Source organism: Hemicordylus capensis, chromosome 3, assembly GCF_027244095.1.
Source record: "Hemicordylus capensis ecotype Gifberg chromosome 3, rHemCap1.1.pri, whole genome shotgun sequence".
Taxonomy (NCBI): domain Eukaryota; kingdom Metazoa; phylum Chordata; class Lepidosauria; order Squamata; family Cordylidae; genus Hemicordylus; species Hemicordylus capensis.
The window spans coordinates 51,178,275-51,200,757 of record NC_069659.1 but is presented as its reverse complement, the minus strand read 5'-3'; the positions used below and the strand labels follow the sequence as shown (position 1 = coordinate 51,200,757).

The 22,483-nt window shown below is 45.2% G+C and overlaps 1 protein-coding gene across 7 annotated transcripts in view; it reads right to left on the bottom strand.

Annotated features, from left to right (window-relative positions):
* NME7 (NME/NM23 family member 7) overlaps positions 1-22,483 on the bottom strand; it is a 157,070-nt gene that overhangs the window by 129,448 nt on the left and 5,139 nt on the right. Inside the window, exon 1 of one of the 7 annotated variants that reach the window (XM_053310237.1) lies at positions 1,124-1,139. The exons of the other annotated variants lie outside the window; for them this stretch is intronic. The gene's annotated coding sequence lies outside the window, so the exon portion shown is untranslated. Of the gene's footprint in view, positions 1-1,123; positions 1,140-22,483 lie in introns of those variants that run through there. 7 annotated transcript variants of the gene reach the window in all.

Genomic DNA, 22,483 nt, shown 5'->3' with positions numbered 1-22,483 from the left:
TACGCCTCACTTGCCGGGTAAACTTTAGGCAAAAGATGCACTGCTGAACTACATGCAACTCTCCGAGGCACTGCAAGCAGAACTGATGGCCATCCATAGAGGGGATTTTAGACCCATAATTTGTGCACTTTTTAAACGTGACTTTAGTCCCCATAAACAGAGGTAATGATGGAGGGAAGAATTGGCGGGGGGGAGGGGCTGGTAAAACCAAAATTATAACACGAAAGCCAGAAATGATACTAGAAGAGGATAGATAGAGAGAGAAGAAAACCCTTTTGGAGAAATAAAATATAGAAATAGAGTAGCACCTATCAAAGAACAAGTTCTCCAAGTATAAGCAACGTAAGTCGTGCAGCGGACAACGAAGAACTGGATAGGGGGAGATAGCCTCACTGTCGTGTAGGGCTATGGGGCGGGGTTACCACCAGAAATGTAGCAAAGCTTAGAAGGTTCCCGAACTAGGCTTCTGCATGTGCTCAAAGTCCATTTGTATTAAGGTACAGTGGACCACTAGAAGAACTACCATTACAGGTAAGCAATTTGCTGTTCTGAGCAGTGGGGCTGAGCTCCGCTGACTGGAGTGGGTTAGCTTCTCGGTAAGCACATTACATCTGAGATCGGGCTGCTTCTCAGGAGAAAGAAGAAGAACCGCAGCTTCCAAACCAAGCTTCCTACATCCTACTACTACTACCAACTGCAGCCGCTGATCCATTCTTATGCATAGTGACGAAGCTCTGTCCCCTGAGAAGAAGTGAGATACTGAAGGCGGGCGGGAGGAAAGCAGGCTGAGTATCTGGAGCCAAATACATTCAAGTAAATGCCACTGTATTTCATGGTGTTCCCTCCTTCCAGGAAAGTGTGCATTAGCATTGCAAGTTAAAGCCTGATCCTATGCTCGCATATTTGCGTCTAAGTCCCATGGAATTTAGTGAGACTTGCTTCTGAGAAGGCAGCCAGGTACCGAATCTCCGGAGCCAGAAATCCACCAAGTGAAATGCAAAAGGTAGAAAAACTGAGAGAGGAAAGTATGCAAGGGAACTGGAGGGGGCAGGGAAAGGTATGATCACAGATATGATATAGCCACATCTTCCCCTCCACCTCCCATCCCCTCCTCCAGCCGCACCTGCAAACCTTGAGTACTCCAGAATGTGTGCCCCTATCTTATGGGGCATGGCACGATTGGCTCCACTCTTCCAGCAACCACCTGGCTGGCTGCTGCCTGGAGGAAGGAAAAAAGGGAAGCGTCCTGCACACAGCAGCTGCTACTGGGAAATGAAGGGGCTGAGGCAGATGCTGCCAGCCCTATTCCTCCCCGCAGCTGCTCATGAGCAGCCAGCACACAGAAGCAGCTGCGTAGACGGGAGCAGGCTGCTTTCTCAGCTTGCAGCCAGCTGCAGAGGAATCCAGGCAAATTGGGAGGCACATTTTAAATTAGGGTGGGAAACGGGTGATTTCAGCAGCAGGGTGGAGGAGACAAATTTCGGGGGCTGCCCAAAATTCCGGGCCACATGGCAACCCTAGCCACTGCTGCCAAGGCCCCACGGTCTAGTCAGGCTAGGGGCAGCAGTGGAAGCAGCACAGTTTCTTTTAACAGCGCCGCTCTTTGCTGTGTTGGGCACCTGGTGGCAGCTTCTGTGAAGCCTGCATGGAGGTTAGCCGAGCAGTGGAGGAGGGGGCAGCCTCCCTGCAGCATGCCAGGCGAGCCTCTGACACTATGCAGAGGCTTCTGCCGGGTGCCTGACAGGTGAAGTGCGGTGCTTTTAAAAGAAATCACATACAACCTCCACTGCCGCCTGTCACAAGCTCACTCAGCAGAAGACGCTGGCCAGAAATATATGATACAATAGCCAGTAGCTCAGGTTTCAGTTTTACTGCTAAATAGACAGGTTTAACAGTCTCACCAGGGATACAGAAGTGAGGAGTGAGAAGCCCAAATTCCAAGGTCACAACCTCTCCGACAGAAGCTCAAACTGATTTGACGTGTTGTTTCCAGCAGTTGTTCAAGGCACAGTCCGCTCAATTTATAGAAAGCAGCCACGTGCACTTAATCAATAATACTCCAACCCCCCGCCCCAGCTGCCATAGATTCAATCCGGCTCCTGTTGCCTTCTCAAGAGCCGATTACTCTTCCGTAATTCCCTCACCTGTTGCTGACGTTTTTCCCGTCTGCATCCTTGAGGAGATAGTGGCCATTCAAACGGTGGCTCAGATCCTGACCCTTCTCTCCAAAGATCACCCGGGCCTGCTGGCCCCTCCTGAGCCAAACACTCACCCTGGCCTGTCTCAATTATCTCCCCATTCACATCACCGGCCTGCTCTTCCTCAGGTGCCTCCCCACCTTCTGGTAAGTGGCCTGCACCCCACTCATTTCCAGTGTCCTCAAGTGGGGGCATAACACTGCCCTTAGCATGACAGGCGATGGGGGGGGGGGGAAGACAGCGGGGCCTGCAACACCACCTTTGGTCAACCTACCCAAAGGTTGGCACTGCCAGCAAGGCTTCCTTCATCACTCAGCATTTCTTTATCTGCATCACTCAGCTGTCCCCCTCTCAGTGAGTGTTGCCCCTCAAATTAAACAGGAACAAAGGAAGTTGCCTTATACCAAGTCACACCATTGGTCCATCTATTTCAGTACTGCCTACACTGACTGGTAGCAGCTCTTCAAAGCAGGAGTTTCTCCCAGCCCTACCAGGAGATGCCAGGGAGCCAACCTGGAACCTTCAGCATGCAAGCACATACTCTTCCACCGAGCTATGGCTCCCATCCCCTAAGGGGAATATCTTGCAGCACTCACATGTAGTGGTGATCCATACAAATACAAACCAAGGGAGACCCTGCTTAGCAAGAGGACAATTCACGTTTGCTACCACAAGACCAGCTCTCTTCCCCAAGTTGCTTACCTATTTACACCTCATGCTCTGCTGTATACTCAGGGATTCCCATTCTTACTCCCTGACTTGCTCCTCAGGCCCCTCTCTCATCCCTTACGCATCAGCTTCCTTTCCACCTCTGTGGTTGTATCTAAACAGCAAACATGCATGGAGAGAAATGCCCCTGTTCCACTCCGGGTTGTTCTTCACCAACTGTTACTAACAAGTTGACCCTGATTTTGCAGACTTCCATTGCTGCTGCTCTTCTATGGATTAAAACCTGATCAAATGCACCCTCCACTTTATCCACCACATCACTTAAGACTGTTTAAACATGTCAGTTTCATGTTTCATAATACCAATTTTCTGCATCCTTTTCATAAGCTACAAAGGGCATTTTTGGTCCAGCTTGCATGAACCCTTTGCAGCCTGACAGTTAAATCCTAAAATGGCAGCACTAGACCTTTGCAAAATATGACAATGTTGGTGTTTCAGGCTAATACACTGGCTCAAATATTCAGGAAAAGGAAAAAGAGGGAAAGAAACAAAGAAGAGCAATACCAGAAAGCATTTTAAAAGCCCAAGAAGAAACTATGTCCTAGGAAATAGTTTATTGAAATGAGCCCAAACATCTGTTAGCTCCCCAAACCCGAGGTTTTCTCCTCATGTTTTTGGGACCAAAGTTTACAGATCCAACATTCATCTGTTTATGACCATTTGGGCACTAGGTCTTGGAAGGAAAAGGTTACCTACTGCGACTTCAGTGCTATTCTCCCTCCTTTAATTTTGCCCCCTTAATAATCTAATCTCCCTAAACGATCTCCCCCACCCCCCACTTTCTTCAATGAGCATAAGGCAGAGTACATGGAGTGTGCATGAATGGGGATTTCGGATTTGAACTCAGGTGGCCCAGGCCTGACACTTTACTCACTACATCGCAATAGCACTGTTCCACATCCAATCAGTTCCTGACCAGTTCTAACACACGTGGCTTCTTCTAGAACTCCAATGAAGGTGAAGGGTGACCTTCAGCCAGTTGACACCAGTGTGTGTTAGCACCAAATCGCTTGAAAGGCGGTTCCAAAGAGCACACGTTTGGTATGTACCTTGAGCATTCTGAGAATATCATGGCCTACTAAAAATTTATTACCTTGCTCCACAGAAGGTAAAGGACTCAACCAATCCTTTTCTTACTCACTACTGGGAACATTTTGAGCCAGCATTCATTGCGTACTATTGTTTAACCAAACAGTCTCCTGCCAAGGCTGTCATTAAAGTTAAAATACTTCTTTTACCTCGTGTTGTGTAAAATATTAACTGTTAAGTAATTCAGCTGAATACAAATTTCAACCAGCACAGACTATGTTATACTGCACTCTCATAAATTATCTATCATAAAGATAGATTATCAAGTTAATATTGTACAGAGAATTTTTTTTAAGGGAAAAAGAAGTCTCCTTATCTGCTATAGTATTGGGTTATGTAATGAATAAATAAACTGGGAAGAAAGGGGGGGAAATAAGAGGGCTCCACATGAAAGACACAATATTAATTCTAGAAAGAAATGCGTGCACACACACCTGTTAAATCTTGTCAGTTCAGATCAGCTAATGAAATTAGATTTAACTAATGCTCTCTTTGAAAGTTATATAATAAATTTACTTTTCTGCCAAAACCTAATTATTTATATTACACCCATTCCCAAAAGTTATAGCAAAAGCAAGGAAATGTCTACTAGGATTCAGTTACCTAGTTCCACATGTGATCCCGGGCAATTAAGACTTGGGTAATTAATTAATTTCACTTTAGGTACACAGAGCAAACGGCTTCAATACTCAGAAGCAGGTTTTTGAGATTGCTGCTACATTAACTGCATGAACAGGAATACAAATGCAAACAGAGGCTGAAATCTTGCACAGAATTTGGCTGCTTAAATCCCATTGGTGAGGAGTTATGCACGATTGGAGGCATAGAGAACAAATGATCCATCTGAAGTGCCTGTAGCTGGGTTCCAAGCAGAAGTTAGCAGCCACGCCAGCAGGCAAATGGGGGAACCTGATCACCAGCGAGAAGGTACTCTTCTTTTCTGACATTAACTGGATTTCCAATTGCTCGCTACCTCTAGGGAAAGGCTCTGTGGGCTTTTATTTTTCTCTTGGTAAAATTGTGGTATTTATATTGATTGGTTTTACAGAGCAGTTATACAGTACTGTATATACAGGGAATATTGACAAAAGGCATAAAGTGCCTGATCCTGTGGTGCAACTGTGCCCCTGAAATAGACTGGCTCATGCTACAGTCTTCCATCATCATAGCATATCAACTATCACAATTTCAACACAATTCCATTATTGCAACAGTTTCCAGTGGGGATGGCACAGGGGTTATTTCCAAATGATTCAAATTAATAAAGATTGTTTGCTTGGGGGGAAAACTGTAACAAGCAGCTGGTAAACACCCACTCTTTGAAAGCAAGGGTTCCAGACACATCTTTGTCAACCAAACAGCTCCACCTAGTGTTCCCAAGGGATTGGATCATTTAATGTCAAGTCTCAACTTGGAGGAACTGTATTATTTATTAATCATCCTTTGTTAGAACTATGGGTACTGTGAAGGCAAAAGCAAATATTTGTAGTAATCTATATAAATGGAACACAATGGACCAATGCAAAATTCCAAGGTGGAGGACCTATCAAATGTACACTCAAGCAAATTCACAGATATTTAAACAACAGGGGCATGGTCTAGCCTCTTTTGCACACAGAGATTCATGTGAAGCATGGGAGGCCCCGGTTTATTAAAAAGGGCCAGGCACATTACAGTGCACCTGGCAGATCAGCTGCATGCCAAGCAAAAGGCTGGCATGAGCAGAGGAAGGTTACAATCTGTTCTGTCAGGAGGCCCTCTGCACGTTGCTCTCCAGAAGGGGCTGGCTTATACACTAAAACATCATTTTGGCTTGGGAATCCTAGTAATCAAGTCCTCCTAGAAGAATGGAAGACTAGTGGAACAGAGTGGTTGTAAATTAGAGATCAGGGTGGTCAGGCAGCTGGGAGGTACAAAGATAGTGTTTCATATTTAATGGAACACCTTCTCCGTTATAAGCCTCGCCACCTATTGAAATCATCTTGGGAGCTCATCTGCAGATGCCACCAGCTTGTCTGGTGGCTACTCAAGGACAGGCCTTCTCCACTGCTTCCCCGAGGCTTTGGAATGTGCTCCCTCTAGAAATAAGAGCCTCTCCATCGCTGAAAACCTTTTAAAGGGCTGTTACGATACATTTATTCACCCAGGATTTTATTTTAAACCATTCTAACTTTGTTTTGAATCTGTGTTGTTTTATTGTAAACCACCCAGAGACTTGAGTTTTGGGTGGTATACAAATATGCTAAATAAATATTTCTGTGATGTTAGAGATTGTGTTTTTATTGGGTTTTTAAAAAATGAATTTTGATTTATGAAGAATTATATACCGGTACATATTTTACATAAATAAGTAGCATAAAAAACAAATAATCCCATGGCAACTTAAAGACTGTTTGTTCTAGCTTGCACGCGCGCACACATACACACACATGAACAAACACACATAACCAGGCACTTAGCCCTACTTTGTAAAACCATTTTCCCTCACCAAGCCTATTTAGAGACTTACCAGTTAATTTAGAGACTTACTATTTCGAGACTTACCAGAGACACCTACTTAAACTGCATCAAAGTAAATGATCCCAAGAACGTCCGTTACAACTAACAGTCCTACTAATTTCAGTGGGATACTGTATTAGTGTGACTGTCTCTGGATTGGGGGCACTGGTTTTTTAAAAACTCAGAATGTTCTGGGAAGAACTCGTAGAACCAAGCCAAAAAGCCCTGTGAAGCAGGCCCAGACCCCCGGTGGGTTTGGTTTTTTGGTAAATAAGCCCCCTTTAAAAAATTGTAAACCTGCATTGATTTTTGTGCTTACAAACCCCTTCTCCCTGGTTTTCTGTAAAGTAATGTTTTAATTGGAACTTTTATTTTTAGTTAAAAAAAAACCATTCTTGTTAAGATAGTATAGCTTGTTGATTGTCTCCACCCCATGCCTATAGGCCATTACACTCTACTAAGGTTTGGTTTGGGTATTTTGAATTCCTGAAAGGGCTGTTGCAGTGGACTCAGCCTTATCAAAAGCCCACTTGGTGGCAGTGGTGAAGGAGTCAGGACTAGAGGGCTGTTCCCCACACTTTATTGTCTGGTGGGATAGCTGGGTCCTCCACAAGCCCCATCTCTCAAATGTTGGTGGAACTACTCCAACCCCACTAATATTTTTCAATGTTTTTGGGGTGTGTGTTTTTTTTGGCAAGTATCTCTTTTGTGACCACCACTTTTACAAATACACTGCTGCCAGAGATGGTTGCTGTGCACAAGAGAGAGTGGCTTGCTCCACAGTTGTCCCTGGACTGGGGGGAGAGGCATCTCTAATTGCTACTGCCTGGTCTTTTCTTCACTTTCTGCACCCTCTGTCCCTCCTCCAAGCAGCTGCTCAGCCACATGGGGCAGCTGCACAGCCACACCTTGCCACCAGTGCATCAGCCACCTCTGGAATTGGACCAGGAGGAGCAGTGCCACAAGGTTGCTATGGCAGTGGAGCCAAGTACCATCTGACATACCGTGAAGTACCACTAGCAGTACTCACTGGCTGGAAAAAGACTGCTCTCATGTATGGGCCTTACCTCCATATTATGTTTTTTTGTTTTGTTTAAGATGCTGCCAAAAAAGAAAGAAGAAAGAAATAAAAATACAAGAATATGAATTTACAGAGTTGCCTGATACTAATTCAGATTATTGGTCCTTCTAGTCAGGTCTTGTCTACTTAGATAGCAGCTCCCCAAGGCCTCAGGCAAACATTTTCCCCAGTTCTGCTATCCAAGACCCCCTATGGAGATGCCAGATATTGAATTTAGGATCTGATGCACACAAAGCATGTGCTTTACCATCACTGACCTACATATCCTGTATGAGCTATGTGCAAATATTCCCAGGGCACCAATTGTACTGCTAGAGTCCACAACTGAAATGACAAACACTAGGCATGAAGGTCAGGATTCAAAGAAATAGGAACCAATTATGTGAGCATAAGAGCAGTTTAAACTTTATCAAACTGCACTTGTGCTGTGCAACACGACAAACTACGTTTCTTACTGAGGGGAATTTCATAATAAGCAGTTTGTGATATAGATAGCAAAGGAATTGGCTGTTCAAAGGGCAAAGAAGAAAACAATTTCATTGTTGACTTCTTGTATTACAAGAAATACAAGCTCTTGGGATCACAGCAAAAGAACTGAACAGTCAGTATACATAGGGCTGTGAGCATCCTGCAGTTCTAGGCAAGCACAGAAGTGAAAAAGACAGGACCAGAGTTCAATGGTAGAGTGCACAAATTGGCTGTATTCACACTTAATGCAAACCCATGGTTAAACAGGGCAGAGATTGGAACTCCATTACATCCGAATGCGTGCAACCATGGTTTCGTGTCAAAAGCAACCTGAGGTTTGCCTTGCCAAACTCCAGATTGAACCTTTGGTTTGCAGTGAGTTTTTGCGACCTTAACCTGATTTTTTTTGGCAGCAGCATTACATCCGAATGCAGACAGCACCATAACCACAGTTTCATTCACCGTCTGGAACTGTAATCATAGAGACAGTGGCTCAGACCCACCCAGGATCGCACCCACTCCATGCCTGCAGCGCTTCTCTCCGAGCACTCGATCCGCCATCCCATCTCCAATCCAACAAAGCAGCTGTCCAGCAACAGGGACATCACCACATCCCATCCAAAGCTTGTCAGCCTGTCAAGTGGCAAAGTCACACAGAGGCATGCCTTCCTCCTACTCTGTCCCTTGCTCCCCCTCTCTTGGCAATCAGGAGAGAAAGGGGGTGGGATGGCATGACTGGCAAGTGCTTTGCTCTGCGAAAACGAAGCGACAAAAGATGTATGTTCACAAGCACATGCATTTGAGGTGGCAACATAAGCAGAGCAACCCCATTAGAGCACTGGGATGACAACATATGGCAGGGCAGCGATACCCGGGGTCGGGTTTAAAAGGTTTCCAGGTTTCCTTGAATGGCTAAGTTCTATCGTTTGTACAGTGATGTAGGGGAAGGGGGGCCCTTCCCCTGAGGGGTACGTGTGTGGTCCCTAGGCTTACTCAAGAGAAGGGCCAGGCAGCAGGATCAGCATTGCCAACACTGACAGGGGATATTCTTCCTCTGTGATGATGATGGATGCTGTACCTGAGCAGATCGCTCACTCATGAGAATTTAAGGCCCTGGCGATACACCTTCACAACTCATGAGAAGAGCCGTCTGTGGGGACAGGGGTGTCGAGCTGAATTGCTAATAATATGTATTATTATTTATTTATTTGTTCAATTTCTAGACCGCCCTTACAGAATAGCTCAGAGCAGTTCACAAATATCATAAAACAGTTAAAATCAATCAATGATTGGGAATGAAAATTTTAAAATACAATAAAGCAGCTAAAAAATAAAACAATTCAAAACCTTATAAAAACCCGATACATTGAAAACCCTTTAAAACAATTTAAAAACCCTGGAAGGCCAGGCCTAACAGGTAGGTCTTTGGGGCTCTCCTAAATGCCAATAAAAAATTCAAATTACGGATTTCTGCAGGGAGCGCATTCCACAATCTAGAAGCAGCTACAGAGAAGGCCCGCCTCTGGGTCACCAGCAGATGAGCCGGTGGCAACTGGAGCTGGACCTCCTCAGATGATCTTAGCGTGAAGTGGGGATCAGACCGAAGAAGGCGCTCTCTGAGGTAACCTGGATCTAAGCCGTTCAGGGCTTTAAAGGTAATAACCAACTTTGTATTTCGCCCAGAAACATATCAGCAGCCAGTGCAGCTGTTTCAAAACAGGCATAATATGGTCTCTCCAAGTTGGCCCGGAGACCAGCTTGGCTGCCGCATTTTGAACTAACTGAAGTTTCCAAACTACGTACAAAGGCAGCCCCACGTAGAGCACAGTAGTCAAGCCTGGAGGTTACCAGCTGGTGCACCACTGTTCTGAGGCCATCCTCCTCAAGGAATGGATGCAGCTGTTGATTCAGCCTAAGCTGACAAAAAGCACTCCTGGCCACAGCCTCCATTTGAGATACCAGGGTGAGACCTGGATCCAGGAGTACCACCAAGCGTCATACCTGCTCCTTCCAGGGGAGTGTAACCCCATCCAGCACAGGGAGATCTAATTCAACCCTCAGATTCTGAGCCCCTACAATGAGCACCTCCATCTTGCTTGGATTCAGTTCAGCTTTGTTGTAATTTAATTTAATTTAATTATTTATTTGTTGTTGTTTACACAGTCAGACAGGTGTTATTGACTGGTTTGTTTTATCCAGCCATCGAGTCCTTCCCAAGGACCTGGGATGGCTGAATTTTATTGTCAATGTTGTTGCTCTTGTTATAGATATCGTCGCAGAATATAGGCTGTTCTGAGTAAAGTTGCTTTTTGTAATTGGCTGATGGTGATTTCTGTGGCCCCTATGGTGTTGATGTGCTCTTCTAGTTAGCAATAGCAATAGCAATAGCACTTACATTTATATACCGCTCTATAGCTGGAGCTCTCTAAGCGGTTTACAATGATTTAGCATATTGCCCCCAACATTCTGGGTACTGAGTAGTTGTTTTGGAATCGCATCTAGGGCGCCAATTACCACTGGGATTGTTTTGGTCTTTTTCATCATCATCATCATTATTATTATTTTACATTTATATCCTGCTCTTCCTCCAAGGAGCCCAGAGCGGTGTACCACATACTTAAGTTTCTCCTCACAACAACCCTGTGAAGTAGGTTAGGCTGAGAGAGAAGTGACTGGCCCAGAGTCACCCAGCTAGTATCATGGCTGAATGGGGATTTGAACTCGGGTCTCACCAGTCCTAGGCCAGCACTCTAACCACTACACAACACTGGCTCACCATCCAGCCCATTACTGCCTCTAGGCAGGCATTTAGGGAATGAATGTCATTTCCTGATGAAGCAGATGAAAGAGATAAGTAGATTTTGGTGTCATCAGAGTACTGATAACACCCAGCACCAAATCTCCTGATGACCTCACCCAGAGGTTTCATGTAGATATTGAAAAGCTCTGGTGACAGAATGGAGCCCTGAGGGACTCCATATAACAGCTCTCATTTAGAAGAGCAACTGTCACCAAGCTCCACCATCTGGGATCTGCCTGCGAGATAGGAGTGGAACCACTGCAGAGCAGTGCCTCCTATCCCCAACTCCTCCAGATGACCCAGAAGGATACTATGGTTGATGGTATCGGACGCTGCTGAGAGATCCAAGAGAACCAACAGAGTCACACTCCCTCTGTCCATTCCTTGGTAGAGATCATGCATCAGGCCAACCAAGGCTGACTCAACCCCATAGCCCACTCTAAAGCCAGTTTAAAATGGATAGGCGCTGACATCCCCTTCTCCCATGGACCGCTCTCTCAGAAGAGTGTCAGGCCTGACAAGAGTGTCTATACAAGCAAGCCGCAAAGGTGGGTGCTGTGGCAACAGCTCTCCCTGTCTTGGCGACTACGAAGAAGGAGCAGTCAAACCAAGCCCTTCGCCAGCCCATCTGCCCGTCTGAACATGTCCATCTTTGTTTCTGCCTGGAATGGTGACTCCATTCTCCTGGGGTTGCTTGAAATCGGGGCTCCCCTTTCTGAATGAAAATAAAGATCTGTCCCCAGTCCCAGTGTTTCCCCAGTCTGTGCACCCAGTTATGCTCAGACACATGAAGTGTAAAAATCTCCTTTGGGTGCATGAAAGGCTTCCCTGGAGAGGAGGGCATTGCTGTGCAAAATTGCTATCATCAACCAGAGTGAACTGGGGCCCCATGCAAGCAGGGACCCCTTTGTTGGGTTAGCTCAGCTCATGAGCACACAGTTTGGCAGAAGACAGAAGGTTTTGGTGAGCCTAAGGTCCTCCCCAGTAGACTGGCCCTCTCATGAGAATGCTAGTTACCTGGCAGCAAGCTGCCATGGGGGTAGGAGTGTGATTTGTTCTCCATGGATTGTTTTGCTGAGGTGAGCCCTTACAAGAGCATCCTTGGTCACAGTGGACTGGACCGCAGGATCCTTTGCCCTCCCTCTTATACTTATCTCCTCCTAGGAAGTCATCATGTTCCCTTCCATTTCCTGAGTAACAGGAAAATAGTGCCCCTCCCCCAAGATCCTCCTCCCGCCAGAAATTGTGCTTGTGCAAGATAGTTTTGCTTGGGGGCTATTATGAGGATGGTGGTGCAACAGATGTCAGAAGAAGAAGAAAGATTTAAATGCCCTTTCTCTGCCAAGGGCAGGCGGACCATTCCAAAAAGGCACGATCGTGCTCGGCACACCACCCTTGAAGATCGTGGACAATGGCCGTCACCCTAGAGACATCCTGACACCCTGCCCACAGTGTGCCGATGCAAACACTACGGAGCTTGCTGGGATGCTACCTTGGAGGACCAGGAAGAGGAAGCGGCTCCCCTTCCCTGAAAAAGGAGGTTGTTGGACAAACATCTGCAATGTGATTCACAGTTAGAAAAATTAACCGCAGGTCTGGCAACCTCCGTTTCACGTTATGTGCAATATGCATCCATTGCATGAGAAGTCACCATTCAGTCCTTGGCATCTCCAGTCAGGGCTGGGAATGACCCCTATCTGAAACTTTGGAAACTGTTGCAAATCAGTTTGTACTACTAAGTTAGACTGACCAATTGTTTGATCTTATATAAAGCAAAATTCTGTTCTTAAACCAAGTTGAGAATCTCCTCTTCCTCTTCCTCCTATGGCTCCAGCTGGGTAGGCTGGAGAAAACCATCTAGTACCAGATTAGAAACCCCATGTTTCAGACACATACTAATCTCCTGGCCACACCATTTTAAATCTACACAGTTGCTTAAGTATTAAATGTTGATGGTTGGAAAAATACCAGAAGAAACTTCCAAGAATCTCTTAGGATTTATGCCCTCAGCTGAACAATGTCAAAGCAAGAAGCCAATTTATTTTCTAGCTACACAAGATTACTTAGTTTGCTCCCAAAAGAAGCAGCTTAGCAGAATGAGAAAGTGTTATTAAAGCAAAGGACTATATTGTACTGTCACAGCTCAGTTTGTTGCTTATCTAAAGGTTTACCAAGTAATCAGCAGTTTCTCCACCAATTGATACTAACACTTTTAATCTGATTTTTTATCTATACTACTACTCTGCAGTCAAACGTAATTCCACTCTTGCTGAGTTAGGAAATGTTCCCAGGGCTGCTTACATCATGGAAATTCAACGAGAGGTTAGGAACATGGCTTGCAGCAGTCTCATCAGCTGTATCAAACTTAAAAGCATCTTCCAGAGAGGGGGATAGCGGGAGGGGAGAAAGCTTGAAAAACTGCCACTTTCACACATAAATTCATTTAAATGATTGCAAGTTTAAATTGCACACTTATCAGCATGGAGGCTGAGCTAAAAATCAGAACCAACATAAACAGGGAGGTTAGCTTTAAATGTGCGAGTTGGCAATTCTCTGTATACTACTGCTAATGGTGCTAAAAGTTATATTTCTATATAGCAGCTACAAAACAGTATAATGCTGAGAATACTTTGGAGATTCATCATCAATTTTTATTACGGCCATTGGCCAGCAGAAATAGGAGTAACAAATATACTCAATACAATGATCAATAAACAATGCTAAAACACAATAAAACAGAATACAATCACTCATAATAAATTACTTAAAAACAATAAACAGCTGTCGCAATTAAGCACTTAATAGGGACCTTAACCTGATGGCAATGTAGAAAAATGGAGATTCATCAGGTGACAAAAATAATTCCTTAAAGCAAAATTAATGATATAGTTCATTTGTCTAATCACACTTCCATGAAATTACATGGAAGTGTGAAGCCTATTTTCAAAACCATAAGATGACTGAACACACCATTCAGTCTTCCTTTAAATCTTTTACAGAATTCTGCAACAGTTGCAATCTACAGTAAAACCTCTAAATTGAATCAACATTTTCCAGCTGACAGTATTTTCAATATCCTCCTTTATGCTGTGATGTCTAACCAGCATCCTAACAGCTATAAAGGGCAAAGAGGTATGTACAGTGGTGTCACTAGGAAAGAAAAACATGAGGGGGGACATGGAAGAGGCAAAGTGCAAATCTGGGTGGATGAGCTGTGCTATGCTAGATTTCTGAAACAAAAATGGGGGGGGGGAGGTGGGAAGAGCAAACTACCTGTCTTAAAGGGTGCTTGCCCCTGCTCTGGAGCCACACCTGAGTATGTATGGGAAGTGTTACAGTACCATGACTTCCATTTTCCACTATAAAATTTACAGGCGCAATTCTACATACCCAATACTCAAGAAATCTGCCACCACTGGGTAAACATAATGTGATTGTTTCAACATCACATAAAATACAGTTATAAAAGTCAATGCAGGTATGAAAAGCTGTCCTCTAAATGCATACTGTGAGTTGTAAAAAAAATTTCTGAAGAAAATGCTATGAATGTTTAAACAAATACGATCATATTTCTCAGGAACAAAGACGTTGATGGGAAATGTCTAGGTTTTTTTCACTCAGTGGCTGCTATTTTCAAGTCAAATGTACTTTTAAGCTACAGTTTAGAAAACAATATGAAGTAGTAATCTACAAGGGGAAAAATGCTTTAGTTTTAATATTTCTGAGACTAGTTAAAAAGAAATTGTGTTCGCAGACAGCCTCTTCTCCCACCGCACCCCCATTCCTTGTTGGGAAATGCTTGCTTCATGCAAGTATGCAGCAAAGCATAGCACTTGGTTCCACAGAGGAAGTTGGCCTCTGCTTGGATCAAACAACAGTGTTGTGCCTAGGTAGACCAGTGCAAAAGCTGCCTAGAAAGGGTAGCACATACGTCCGTTGAATCATGTGTGTCCTTGATTAAGCCTGAGTTCCTGGCGCAACAAAAGACATGCTAAATGCATGTGAGGCTTTATTCTATTTATTCTATTCAGACAACCTGGAATGCAATCAAGGTCAGGTCCCCAAACCAGTTATGCAGATTGGACCCAACCAGTGTTCCCTCTAACAGGGATTCCCAGACGTTGTTGACTACAACTCCTATAATCCCCAAGCAAAAGCCATTGCGCTGGGGATCCTGGAAGTTGTAGTCAACAACATCTGGGAATCCCTGCAAGAGGGAAGACTGGACACAACAGAGTGATATTGTTCTGTGCTTTAGCCTAAGCTAAGGTTACAAAAAGTGCAAGAATTGAATTGAAAAGTGCAAAAATTTTCTCCAAACGGGGCATAAACAATGATCAGAGTGGGGTTTCAATTCCTGCACTTTTTTGTAACTTTATGCCATGAAACTAACAGTTTATAACACTTAAACAAAAAGTTTTTAAAACTGTTTCAAAAATTCATTAAAAAGCAATGAGTTGACCAATTAGCTTTAAATTCAATGTATGTAGTGCTTTCATCATGTACTACCACCATGTGAAACGTTAAAGCTTTCTGCCAAGCCCTTCTGGAGTTGTTATTAAAGTTTGTTTCCCATTGATCCCTAGGGGGGGCATCTAATTTGTCAGAATTTCCAACTGAAAATCTGACATGATCCAACTATACGATATAAAAACACACACATGCTAATCCCAATCCTGACCATTTTTATTTTGGATCAAATAGTGTCAGATCAGATATTTTTTCCCCTCTATGCTTTATACATAGTACCTCACTGTATGATTGTCTGTATATGATTGTTAGTATATATGATTGTCTTTTATATGAAAGGTGGTATATAAATTTAACAATTTAAAAAACCTATACAATGGCTAGGATCCTGACAGTCCCACTCAGAGTAGACTCACTGAAATAATGTTATTTAAGTTTGTCCTGAGCAAATGAATTCCCATTATTTCAGTAGGTCTACTTTGATTAAAACTAAGCCAGGATCCCAGCCAATCAGTTCAAAACTGATGTTAAAAATAATTTTCTCCTCTTTTTTGGTATGTAAAAAAGGCCAAAAATTTACCAGAAATCATATGGACATGTTTTGTATCCCATTATTTATTTGTTTGTTTATTTATTAAATTTATATATTGCCTTTCATTAAAACATTCCCAAGACAGTTCACCCAAAAGACGATAAATATTACACAATTAAAATATTAAGCTAAAACAGAAAAACATAGATCTGACTAAAAAGATTTAAAATACAAACATAAAATAACCACACAAAATACAAACAAGCATCAGTAGAGATGATCATATAAAAGCCTGGGTAAAAAGCCAAGATTTCACACGCTTTCTAAAAATTGCGATGGAGACCGAGGAGCAAATAGCCACTGGGATAACATTCCAGAGTCTGGGGTAGCAACACAGACAACCCTGTCCCGCACAACAGCTGAGCCTCCCTCATTGTCAGCACCTGGAGCACAGCCCCCTCAGATGATCTCGTCAAGCGGGCAGCAACCCTTGGGAGCAGGCAGTCCCTCACGTATCCAGGGCCCAAACTGAAGGGCTTTAAAGGTCAAAAGCAGCACCTTGAATTGGACCCAGAAACAAACTGGTAGCCAGTGCAGCTCTTTCAAAATGGGTGTGATGTGATCCCAGCGGGCAACTCCACATAAAATCCTAGCCGACACATTTTGCTCTAGCTGCAGTTTCCAAATATTCTTCAAGGGCAACCCCACGTAGAGCGTGTTATAGTAATCCAGCAGTGACGTGACTAAGGTATGGGTAACTGTGGCCAGATCTGCCTTCGAGAGAGAGGGACACAGCTGGTGCACTAGCCGAAGCTGTGCAAAGGCACCCCTGGCCTTTGCACCTCCACCTGAGCTTCCAAAAGCAGAGCTGGGTCCAGCAATACCCCCAAGCTGTGTACTTGCTCCTTCAAGGGGAGTGCAACCCCATCCAGAACCGGTAAAATCTCCTCATCCCGATTGGCTCTCCAACTGACCAATATTGCCTCCATCTCATCAGGATTCAGTCTGTTTATTAGCCAATATCCAATACAACACAGCCTCCAGCCCCCGACGCAGGACATCCACTGCCTCCCTAGGATCAGGTGACAAGGAGAGATAGAGCTGAGTGTCATCTGCATATTGCTGACAACTCAGTCCAAGTCCCTGGATGATGATGATGATGATGATGATGATGATGATGATGATTTTTACATTTATATCCCGCTCTTCCTCCAAGGAGCCCAGAGCGGTGTACTACATACTTGAGTTTCTCCTCACAACAACCCTGTGAAGTAGGTTAGGCTGAGAGAGAAGTGACTGGCTCAGAGTCACCCAGCTAGTATCATGGCTGAATGGGGATTTGAACTCGGGTCTCCCCGGTCCTAGTCCGGCACTCGAACCACTACACCACGCTGGCTCACGGATGACCTCTCCCAGCAGTTTCATGTAGATGGTAAACAGCATGGGGGACAAAACCGAACCCTGTGGGACACTGCAGGACAATGGCCATGGAGCAGAGCAATAGCCCCCTAGCTTCTGGACCCTCTGCCCAAGAAAGGGCCAGAGCCACTCCAAAGCAGTACCTCTGATTCCCGAAGTTGAAAGGTGGTCCAGAAGGATACCATGGTCGATGGTATTGAATGCTACTGAGAGGTCCAGCAGAACCAACAGGGACACACTTCCCCTGTCTAGTTTCCGGTGTAGGTCATCCACTAGAGCGACCAAGGCAGTTTCAGTACCATATCCGAGGCGGAAGCCAGATTGAAAAGGGTCTAGATAATCAGTATCATCCAAATCCCTCTGCAGCTGGGACACCACCACATGCTCTGTCACCTTACCCAAAAAGGGAAGGTTAGAGACAGGTCTATTGTTGTCTGGGTTGGAAGGATCAAGAGGGGACTTTTTAAAATAGTGGTCTTACCATCACCTCCTTGAGGCATGATGGCATCCTGCCCTCCCTTAATGAAGGGATGTTCATTAAAGTTCCAATGACACTTTACAAAACAAAACTGGCCAAATAATTATTGAGATAATGAGGTTTAATATGTATGTGATGGCTGCCACCTCAATGTTATCGCAGCCAAGTGCCACATATGCAAGAGTGACACCATGGTAATTCTTTATCTAGAGAGGATTTCAAATCAGACGAAACCACCCATATACATTTCTCACAAACTTTGCCATGAAACTACATATGTTCCCAGATTATGTGGGCTTGCTATCCCTGTACCTGAGAGCACCTCGACTCCCAGGCAGAACCCTAAAGAGAAACCTTTGAGGCTGGGTCATTCCCTAGACCGGCTTGCTGCAGGCCAACTCTGAGCCTGACTGCCTGGGAACCCCAGCACCTTCCTTGGCTAGCTGTGAGCATGCGCAGTGCCACACATAGACCTTGGTGTTCTGTTGACACTCGACTGCCTCTCCTTTTCCTCATTTGGCAAAACCTTTGCAAGGGATCCCAAATCCCTTCTCCAGGGGTGGGACGTCATCTCTTTTGGCATTACACATAACACTGTAGATACAGCCAGTTCACATGTTGTTCCTTCACCTCAATTCTTTATTCTCTCTCCCCATCCTCCTTCTGACCCCGCCCGCTCCTCATTCTGCTCATGTTTCAACACCCATCAGCCACCAGGCTATTATAGCCTTCACTCCCGCTCCCTCCTTATCTAGTCCCTGGGAGTTGCATTCACTCCAGAGATGTGGAGTGAAGACAATTTCTCAAAAGATTTCCCACACCAGCTTCAGAGAGGGAAGAAGAGGAAGGAAAGGAGTGTTCCACCTGCCCTGTGTGATCTTCCCCTGGAAGGCGGTGAGTAGAGCTTGTGGTAGAGCTGCAGCCCCTAGGAGGAGGGCCCAGAGGGCTGACTCAGCAGTTTCTGCTGGGTCCTGCATCACTTCCTGGGCTGGCAGTAGAAAACAGCACACTGCCCTGTCACCGAAGGGGCAACACCAAAGGTGGTCGCCCCTTTGGGAACCACAAGGGCAAGGGCCCCACTGCTGACTGGGAGGAATTTTTAGCTATTTAAATTATGTGCCCAAGTAAAGAGTAAGGATTTAACCTACTTCACAGGGTTGTTGTGAAAGAGAAACTTAAGTATGTAGTACACCGCTCTGGGCTCCTTGGAGGAAGAGCGGGGTATAAAAATATAATAATAATAATAATAATGTGAACCTGAGGAGAGCTGGGGGTGCACCAATTAGAGTGATTAGGGGGAGGTATGGCATGAGGTCTCACATCAGAAAAAAGGAAGAGTGGTTCAAAATCTTATTCCTATCCCTTCTTATGGTTGTTCCCATAATGAGAGGGTTCCTGGTTGATTTACCAGCTTGTTCTTTGGCCTGGTGCTGCTGTTTAATGCCCGGTCAGTCCATGATTTAATTGTGGAGGAAGGGGCTAATCTGGTTTGTATTACAGAGACCTGGGTGGGGGAGCTGGGGGAGATTAATCTTTCCCAGGTGTGTCCACCTGGATATTTAGTGCAGCATCAGCATAGACTGGAGGGCCAGGGAGGAGTAATTTATAAATATATACATATAATTTATAAAAGCTCTATTTTCCTCTCTAGGCCCCCTGTTCAAGTGAGTGCTGGTTCAGAGTGTTTGTACCTGGTGTTGGGCTCTCAGGCACAGAGTGGGGATTCTGTTGGTGTACCACCCACCCCGCTGCCCAGCTGTCTCCCTCCCTGAGCTCAAGGAAGTGGTCTCGGATTTGGTGTTGGGGACTCCCAGAATGATTGTTCTGGGTGACTTCAACATCCATGCTGAGACTGCCTTGTCTGGGGCAGCTCAGGACTTCATGGCTGCCATGGCAACCATGGGGCTGTCCCAACATATTGTTGGCCCAACACAGGAACTGGGGCACACTCTAGATCTGGTTTTTTTGACTGGACAAGAGGACGGTGATTTGAAAGTGTGGGATATGTCATCTATGCCCTTGTCATGCTCAGATCACTTCCTTCTGGGCTTAGCGGGGACACCTCTCTGCAAGGCTGGGGGACCTATAAAAATGGTCCACCCACAAAGACTGATGCGACCCCAATGGATTCCTGAGGGCTCTGGGGGATTTTCCAGCTGGTACAGCAGGCGCTCCTGTCGAAGCTCTAGTTGCTTTCTGGAATAAAGAGGTGGCTCAGGCGATTGACAAGATAGCTCGCAAGTGCCTTCTCCCAAAAAGCAGAGCCCATGCAGCACCTTGGTATACACCTGAGGTGATGGCAATGAAGCAAGCTGTGAGATGGCTGGAACGTAAGTGGAGGAAACCTCAGGGTGAGTCTGAGCGAACGCAGGTTAGAGAATCCAGCCTATTCTGTGGCAGTGATGGAACAGAAGAAAAGCTTTTTTTCATCCACCACTGCATTCTCTCAATGTCGTCCAGTGGGGCTCTTCCGGGTAGTGCGGGGCATTTTGAAATCTGGCCCTGGGCAGGATGCATTAGAACCCTCAGTGGCATGCTGTGATGCATTTGCACAGCACTTTGAGGGTAAAGTCGCTCACATTCAGCATTATTTGGACACTATGGCTGATGCAGGATCATGGGAGAGGTGCCCAGAGTAAAATCTGGTCTCGTTTTGCTGAAGGAGTTTCAATTATTGGTGCCCGAGGATGTGGACAAGGTGTTCAGTCAAGTTCAGCCAACCACGTGCATGCTTGACCCTTGCCCTTCATGGCTTATTAAAATCTAGTAAGGAGGGAATTTTTAGCTGGGTTCAGCAGGTTCCAACGCCTCATTGAGACAGTAGTCCCAGCTTCATTGAAGCAAGCTATTATTCGACCACTCCTAATGAAACCCAATCTGGACCCAGAGGATGTAAACAACTATAGGCATGTGGCCAATATTCCCTTCCTCGACAAGGTGCTTGTGCGTGTCTTGGCTGACCAGCTCCAGACACTCTTGGAGGAAATGGACTATCTAGATCCATTTCAATTAGGCTTCAGGCCTGGCTTTGGGACAGAAACTGCTTTGGTTGCCCCGTAGGATGACCTATCCAAAGAGGGAGAGACACGGGGAGTGCAACCATTAAATCTCTTGGATCTCTCAGAGGCTTCCGATACCATTGACTATGGTATCTTTTTGGATAGACTGGCCAAGTTGGGTGTGGGAGGCACTGTTGGGGATGGTTCCGCTCCTACCTTGAGGCCAGTTCCGAACGGGTGGTGCTGGGGGACTACTGCTCAACGTCTTGGCAGTTGTGCTTTGGGATTCCGCAGGGTTCATTCTTCCCCCTATGCTGTTTAACATCCAAATGAAACTGCTGGGAGAGGTCATCAGGAGATTTGGCTTGAGGTGTCGCCAATATACAGGTGACACTCAGTTGTATTTCTCTTTTTCAACAGATGCAGGTGAAGCGGTGACTGTCCTAAATCGGTGCTTAGATGTAGTAATGGACTGGATGAGGGTGAATAAGCTGAGACTCAGTTCATACAAGACAGAAGTACTGTTGGTTGGTGGTTCCTCTGCCCGGGTGAATGATGTTCAGCCTGTTCTAGATGGGGTTGCACTCCTCCTGAAGAACCAGGTTTGCAGCCTGGGGGTGCTCATTGATCCAGCACTGTCACTAGAGGCAAAAGTGGCCTCTGTGGCTCAGAGCGGCTTTTATCAGCTTCGGCTGATATGCCAAATGCAACCTTACCTGGACAGAGATAACTTGGCCACAGTTACTTATGCGCTGGTTACCTCTTACTTAGATTACTGCAATACACTGGACGTGGGGCTGCCTTTGAAAACGGTCCAGAATCTGCAGCTGGTACAAGATAGGGCTGCAAGATTATTAACTGGGACTGGACATTTTGATCATATGATGCCAGTGCTTCGTCAGCTGCACTGGCTCCCAGTCTGTTTCCAGACCTAATACAAAGTGCTGGTTTTGACCTTTAAAGCCCTAAATGGCTTGGGACCAGGTTACCTGAGAAAGCGTCTTGCCCCATATGTCCCTACTCAAACCTTAAGATCTTCTTCGGAGGCCCTCCTCCGGGTGCTTCTGCCAAACGAGGTGAGGTGGGTGGCTACCAGGGAGAGGGACTTTTTGATGGTTGCACCTTGTTTATGGAATAGCCTCCCCAGTGAGGTTCGCCTGGCTTCGTCACTTTGTTCTTTTAGACACAAGGTAAACACCTTTTTGTTCACCCAGGCCTTTTAAATTCTGGTTTGCAGATTTGATCCAATCTTTAACTAATTTTAAAATGAGTTTTTAATCTGCTTGGTACTGTATTTTGTATTTTTCTTTTCACCTTTTTTGTCTGTTGTGATTTAATGTGTTATGTGTTTTTATTGTATGTTTAAATACTCTGTTGTGAGGCGCCCAGAGAAAAATTTGTCATGGGGCAGCTAACAAAGTTTATTTTTTATTATTAATTTTTTTTCCCCCCTGTGGTTTTTTTTTCCCCATTTCTCATATTTTATTGGCTGACATCCAGACTAGCATTGCACACATGTAGTCTGTGAGTTCCCGTTTACCTCTGTCCTTCCGCTTAAGTGATCTGGCTCTTGATCTGGCCCAGCAACTGATATTGAGTGGTAGTCTTTAATCTGTACAGATCGCGGCCCCTCCCAAAGCTACCCTGCAAAATTGTTCATCTATCCACAACATCCCTGCTTTCTTCCAATAACATCATTACTATACTTTCTCTTCAGCTTC